Genomic DNA, 7523 nt, shown 5'->3' on the forward strand with positions numbered 1-7523 from the left:
GAGGAGTCATAAATTTTAAATATATCCAAGCATTAGCCAGCTTGGTAGATAACATCACTGAGATTTATGATGACACCTTTAGATACACTGGGAAGGAGTTACAAGCGTATAAAAGAGAGCTAGTCCAACATCGGATGGTGTTGAACTATTTGACAGCTATGACAGGAGGATATTGTGTCACCCTCTCTACACAGTTTGGGGTGAAATGTTGTACATATATCACCAACAATACTGAAGACCCAGAAGAAATCATCGATCATCGGATGGATGAGATTCTTGAGCTTAAATGGGAATTTAGAAGGGAACACAATATCAGCCTGGCAGAGATAGGTAACAAAGTTAGCGAATGGACCTCTTGGTTGAATCCAATGCACTGGTTCTCTGGTTTAGGAGAATGGGCGCAAGGGATCATAGCTAGCATAGGAAAACTCCTTCTCTGTATCGGTGGTGCCATCATAGTCTTTGTGCTATTGTTCAAATGTTTAAAGGTGGTGACCCGGGGTAAGGCAAAACGTACGAAAATCATGAGTGTAAGAACGAGAGATGCACAGGAAGACCAGGGTTTGGTATATGACCCTAGAATCGAAACCACCTCCCTTTAAAGAAACCATATTTGTGAACGTGTATATGTTGTAACCACCCCTGTTTTTATTTTTATCCCAAAATTGTACATTATCCTTCGTGACCCTGAGTAGATTGTTCGATAAATGCGGCCCATCGTTTATCCGTGATCCTGGATCGGCCAAGAGCAGATGGTTTACTCCCCTTATATGTTTAATTCATGTATCCCAATTTCTCTGTTAGGATTATGAATTTCTGTATTGCTGTGTAAAATGTTTTGTATTGTAACAGTTTTATATTTACTGTTAAAGGGTGGACTGTGGAAGTCGAGTTACACACATGCCATTTTAGGATAGTATGGCCGCCATTTTGGTTCGCAGAGTTGCGCTAATAAAGTTTCCATACCCGATTCTGTGTGACAAAGTGGACCAGAAGAGTAGCCATACTATCACACATAAATTCATAAAGACATACTGACACTAAGTAAAATATAGTTAAAGGTTTAGAACGCCACACATAGCTTAGTTAGCCCTGCATACATCTGCCTGTATCATGTTTAGTACCGTTCCGTTCCGTTCCTTATGCGCAGTATTCCGGTCTTTGCGAATATTTCACAATACACACGGCCCGATAGTTATGGACATAATCCATATTCCAGAGACAGTTTCTGTTGAAAGTATGTAACAAAGGAATCTAGATGAAACTGGTTCTTACAGTTATTTACAACTGCTGACGACGAAACCATCAAACAAAGGACTCTTAAAGTTCACTCCCCTGCACCTATTCAAACCAGGGGCATCGTCTTACCCCCAATCACAGTGGACCTGACATACGATCTCTGATCAATGGGAATGGCCTTTGACCTCCCCCTTCTGACCCTATAAGATAGGTGACCCAGAGCAGCCACGGTCACTTCGGCACATCTACCTTTCCCTGACCTTCTACCGGGCTATAGTTCAACCCTGAGCGATAGCGAGCTCTGACCGGACTGCGCTTCGCATATTTGATGAGACGGTAACGGTTGCATTCACGGTATTTATTCTTATAGTATTGTTGGCTGATTGTGTCTTGTATCTGTTTTCTTCCCCCCTAGCAGAGCCTGATTATTGTATTCATTGTTAGTCTATTGTATTACCTGTTATACCTGTATTTTCTATTTCTGTAACCCCCTTTTGTCCATTAGGGACTTAAATACAACTTTTTACGGAGTTCCTATCTCCTTACTTCTATACTGTGGTTGTGTCGGTTTATTCGCATTTAGCGATAAAAGGTATATTCGCAAAGTAGAGACAAAGTACTGCGAAGAGGTCTCTTATTAAGGTATTGGTTCCGTGGTGTATAATACACAATAAAGGTACGCTACGCTGGAATAAAGGAATAAAGGGTACGTAGGTTACGGACACAATACGTAATCTGCGCTTTTCACTTATTGTTTCTTTGGTCATATTTAATCGCCATTAACACACCTATCCTCTATCACCTATCCTCTATCACCTATCCCCTATCCTCTATCACCTATCCCCTATCACCTATCCTCTATCACCTATCCTCTATCACCTATCCTCTATCCCCTATCACCTATCCTCTATCACCTATCACCTATCCTCTATCCCCTATCACCTATCCCCTATCACCTATCACCTATCCCCTATCCTCTATCACCTATCCCCTATCCTCTATCACCTATCCCCTATCCGCTATCACCTATCCCCTATCCCTATCACCTATCCTCTATCCCCTATCCTCTATCACCTCTCCCCTATCCTCTATCACCTATCCTCTATCACCTATCCTCTATCCCCTATATTCTATCCCTTATCCTCTATCACCTATCCCCTATCACCTATCCTCTATCACCTATCCCCTATCCTCTATCACCTATCCTCTATCACCTATCCCCTATCCTTTATCACCTATCCCCTATCCCCTATCACCTATCCTCTATCCCCTATCCTCTATCACCTATCCCCTATCACCTATCCTCTATCCTCTATCACCTATCCCCTATCACCTATCCCCTATCACCTATCCTCTATCACCTATCCCCTATCCTCTATCACCTATCCCCTATCACCTATCCTCTATCACCTATCCCCTATCCTCTATCACCTATCCCCTATCCTCTATCACCTATCCCCTATCCTCTATCCCCTATCCTATATCCCCTATCCCCTATCACCTATCCCCTATCCTCTATCACCTATCCTCTATCCCCTATCCTCTATCACCTATCACCTATCACCTATCACCTATCCCCTATCCTCTATCCTCTATCACCTATCCTCTATCCCCTATCCTCTATCACCTATCCCCTATCCTCTATCCCCTATCCTCTATCACCTATCCTCTATCCCCTATCCTCTATCACCTATCCTCTATCCCCTATCCTCTATCACCTATCACCTATCCTCTATCCCCTATCCCCTATCCTCTATCACCTATCCCCTATCCTCTATCACCTATCCCCTATTCTCTATCCCCTATCCCCTATCCTCTATCACCTATCCCCTATCCTCTATCACCTATCCCCTATCCTCTATCACCTATCACCTATCCCCTATCCTCTATCACCTATCCTCTATCACCTATCCCCTATCCTCTATCACCTATCCCCTATCATCTATCCCCTATCCTCTATCCCCTATCCTCTATCACCTATCCCCTATCACCTATCCTCTATCCCCTATCCTCTATCACCTATCCTCTATCACCTATCCCCTATCACCTATCCCCTATCCTCTATCCCGTATCCTCTATCACCTATCCCCTATCACCTATCCCCTATCCTCTATCCCCTATCACCTATCCTCTATCACCTATCCCCTATCCTCTATCACCTATCCTCTATCACCTATCCCCTATCACCTATCCTCTATCCCCTATCCTCTATCACCTATCCTCTATCACCTATCCTCTATCACCTATCCCCTATCCTCTATCCCCTATCCTCTATCACCTATCCCCTATCCTCTATCACAGCGGTGGCCAACCCGCGGCTCCCGAGCCGCATGCGGCTCTCCTCTGCCTCATGTGCGGCTCGGGAGCTATCACCCCTTCAGCGGCTCCCCCCCTTTGATCTGCGGCTCTGCGGCGCCGGGCTTTCACGCTTGACGACGAGCCGCGGGCGCCGTGTGACACGCATGCGCAGTCACAATAGGAACAGTGTGCGCGGCTATTTCCTACTGCGCAGTCCTCTTCATTGTTCTACCGCCACGCCGTGCTCCTGCCGTTTGCTCCCACCAGCCTCCTCCCATCCTCCATCCTTCAGGACTGTGTATGTACGAACTAAAAAATAATATAATGCATGTAGGGGAGGGTGGGGTATGTATATATATATATATATATATATATATATCTGTATGGAATAGAAGAATAGAGGGGCGCTCCATAGTGCATAAAACAATTTTATTTTCTTAAAAAAGCACACAGCAGAAGTTACAAGCCAATAATTGCTCGTACCGAAGTAAGCATCAGTGTGGGCTGGATACCACAAGGTTTAAACAATGTTTTACCAGGCCAGGTTACACCACCATACGTCCGGGGCACCGACAGGATAAGGCAGCCCACGCTGTTTCTTCCCTCACGGGTTACACAGCGTGCTGGGGATCCTTCGCGGGAACAGACGGCAGGAGGACACCTGGACCAAACAGGCAGCGAGCGTCACCGTAGCCACGCCCTAACGCGTTTCGTGGAACACTTCGTCAGAGGGCGTGGCTTACGGACGCTCGCTGACAGCACATATGACGGAACGCAACCAATCACTGTGCGTTACGTCTAGACAGGCATGTATTTCAGCCTATCAATACGGGACTTCCCGCAGAAACCTGTCCGGCACTTGTCTGCTCAGTAACATACAGCGTCATAATGACGGACAGGTCCCTCGGCCAATCCATTGGTGTACAACACGAGCCGGGCGATCCTTCCAAACAAATGCTTAATTACATAGCTTGTCATTTCTACAGCATACAATATTATAGCAGCTAACAGAGATTATATAGCAGCAGTTGCTAACACAAAAAAAAAAAAAAAAAAAGGGGACATTATAATGTTGGGGAGAAACCAATACCCACAGTTCATATACATGCCATAAAAAACATTTTTTTTTTTTTTTTTTTTTTTTTTTTTTTTAAAAATACACTTTTTTCTTAAAAGATCATTTCCTTTAAAAAAACACATAATATTCAAAAAGGATATCTTTAGAATACACAGATTTTAAACGTAATTGCATTTCATAATATCAATACACGCAAAATGTGTGTATTTAGTATACCTAATATATTCAGTATACAAAAAAAAATTTCATAAAAATATCACATTAAAAACTTCATAAAAAATACATTATAAAGAAACATAAAAAATACAAAAAAGAAGAAGAATAATACAGTCATAATCATCGCAGGAAAGGTGTAATTTCGTAACCCTCGTTTAAACCTTCCGGGGCCAGGGTGTTTAGGTTCAATATCCAAAAAGATTCCCTTTTGATTAAATCTTGATCCCTGTCTCCTCCCCTTTTATTGGGATACACAATTTCAATGCCTTTACACCTTAAACTCGATGGGTCCCCATTATGAAACTGTTTAAAATGCCTGGGCACGCTATGATTTAATACTCCATTTTTTATATTGCGGATGTGTTCTAGCATCCTAATTTTCAGCAGACGCTTAGTTTTGCCTACATATGCTTTTCCACACCCACAAGTTAGAAGGTAGACCACAAATGCTGTGTTACAATTAATAAACTGTTTCACATGCATATTATCTCTAATCTTGTCACCTTTATCGATATGTGGACATACCTTACATCGTCCACATGGGAAACATCCCTTGATATCCAGCATATTTTTAGGGGTTTCACTAGAAGCAACGTTAGTTAGTTGGCTTTTAGCCACCATTGATTTCACTGTGTTCGCTCTTTTAAAAATTATTTTAGGCTTATCCTCTATATGTTCCCTTAGGACCGGATCTAATTTTAGAATATGCCAGTTTCTCTCCATAATATTTTTGATCTCCTTTTGTCTGTCATTATATTTGGTAACAAACAAACAATTTAGTTTATCAGTGTCTTCCAGGGGTTTCTTATTTTTATATAGTAAAGTCTCTTCCCTGTTTGTTGATTTTGCTCTCAGACAAGCTGATTGTACCAGACTAGTGGGATACCCACGTTCTCGGAATCTGTTTATATACACTTCTGCTTGTCTGTCATACACTTCCATATTCGTACAATTTCGTCTTAGACGTAAAAATTGTGAATAGGGTATGTTATTTTTCCAGGAGTCAAGGTGGCAGCTGGAGTATTCTAAATAACTATTACTGTCCACTTCTTTAAAAAAAGTGGACGTTTCTATAGCAGTAATATTGGGAAAATTCTCAACACTTAACAGGAGATCTAAAAATTCAATCTTTGTAGAGTCTATTTTTGACGTGAACTTGAGGTTGTATGGATTTGTATTTAACTCTTCCATAAAACCCCCAAATTCATCCTCTTCTCCTCCCCAAATAATCAATATATCATCGATATATCGTTTATATATTTTTATATTAGCATTTTTCGATATAAGGGGGGTGGAGGTTTCCCAGTCACCCATGTAGAGGTTTGCCAGGCTTGGGGCACATATCGTCCCCATCGCCGTACCCCAAACCTGGACAAACCACTCATCTAGGAATTCAAAGTAATTATGACTCAACACAAAGGACAGGCAGTCACAGATAAAATCACATTTTTCTTTTGAAACATCGACATCTCCCTCAAGAACTTTCCTTATCACCTCAATACCCTTACTATGAGGAATTGAGGTGTATAATGAAGCGACATCGATGGTCACTAATTTATATCCTGCTTGCCATACTATTTCATTTAACATTTGTAATACATGTGTTGAGTCTCTTACATATGACGCTAATAACGGGACATACCTTTTTAAAAAAACATCAATATATTCCGATATTCTTGAGGTCAGAGACCCTATCCCGGCCACTATCGGCCTGCCTGGAGGTGCTAGTGCATTTTTATGCACCTTCGGCAGGTGATAGAAAGTGGCATAGTAAGGAGAAGTATTGAACAAATATTTGTACTCATCCCCCACAATTACATGACATTCTAAACCTCTCTTGAGAAGAATCTGCAGTTCATCTACATACATTTTTGTGGGATTGCTCCCCAACCTTTTATATGAGATCTCATCATTTAATAATTTGTAAGCCTCAGCCACATAATATTCACGATCCATCAAGACTATACCCCCCCCTTTATCAGCACATTTTATAACTATGCTGGTGTCAGCTGCTAGATTTTTTAGTGCCTCTGACTCAGCTCTGTTCAGATTTTTTTATATTTCTGATCATATTTTGTGTTCTGATTCACGGGGTTTTTTTCATACATTTTCTCAAAATCTCTCTTGACCAAATCAGAGAACATGTCAATATGCGCTCCTTTTGATTCTACAGGATAAAATGTAGACCTTGGGCGTAGTCCAGAAGTATTCTGGGCTTTCTCTTGATTTTGACCGCTATTTTCCCAATTTTTTATAGGGGCATCGGATTTTCTTAAAAAATGTCTCTTTATGGTAAGCTTCCTTATAAAAAGATTTAGATCAATGTAAAGATCGAATTTAGTGGGTTGCCTTGATGGCGCAACATATAGAGGATAAGCCTAAAATAATTTTTAAAAGAGCGAACACAGTGAAATCAATGGTGGCTAAAAGCCAACTAACTAACGTTGCTTCTAGTGAAACCCCTAAAAATATGCTGGATATCAAGGGATGTTTCCCATGTGGACGATGTAAGGTATGTCCACATATCGATAAAGGTGACAAGATTAGAGATAATATGCATGTGAAACAGTTTATTAATTGTAACACAGCATTTGTGGTCTACCTTCTAACTTGTGGGTGTGGAAAAGCATATGTAGGCAAAACTAAGCGTCTGCTGAAAATTAGGATGCTAGAACACATCCGCAATATAAAA

This window comes from Crinia signifera, unplaced genomic scaffold, assembly GCF_055691185.1.
Source record: "Crinia signifera unplaced genomic scaffold, ASM5569118v1 HAP2_SCAFFOLD_750, whole genome shotgun sequence".
Lineage (NCBI taxonomy): Eukaryota > Metazoa > Chordata > Amphibia > Anura > Myobatrachidae > Crinia > Crinia signifera.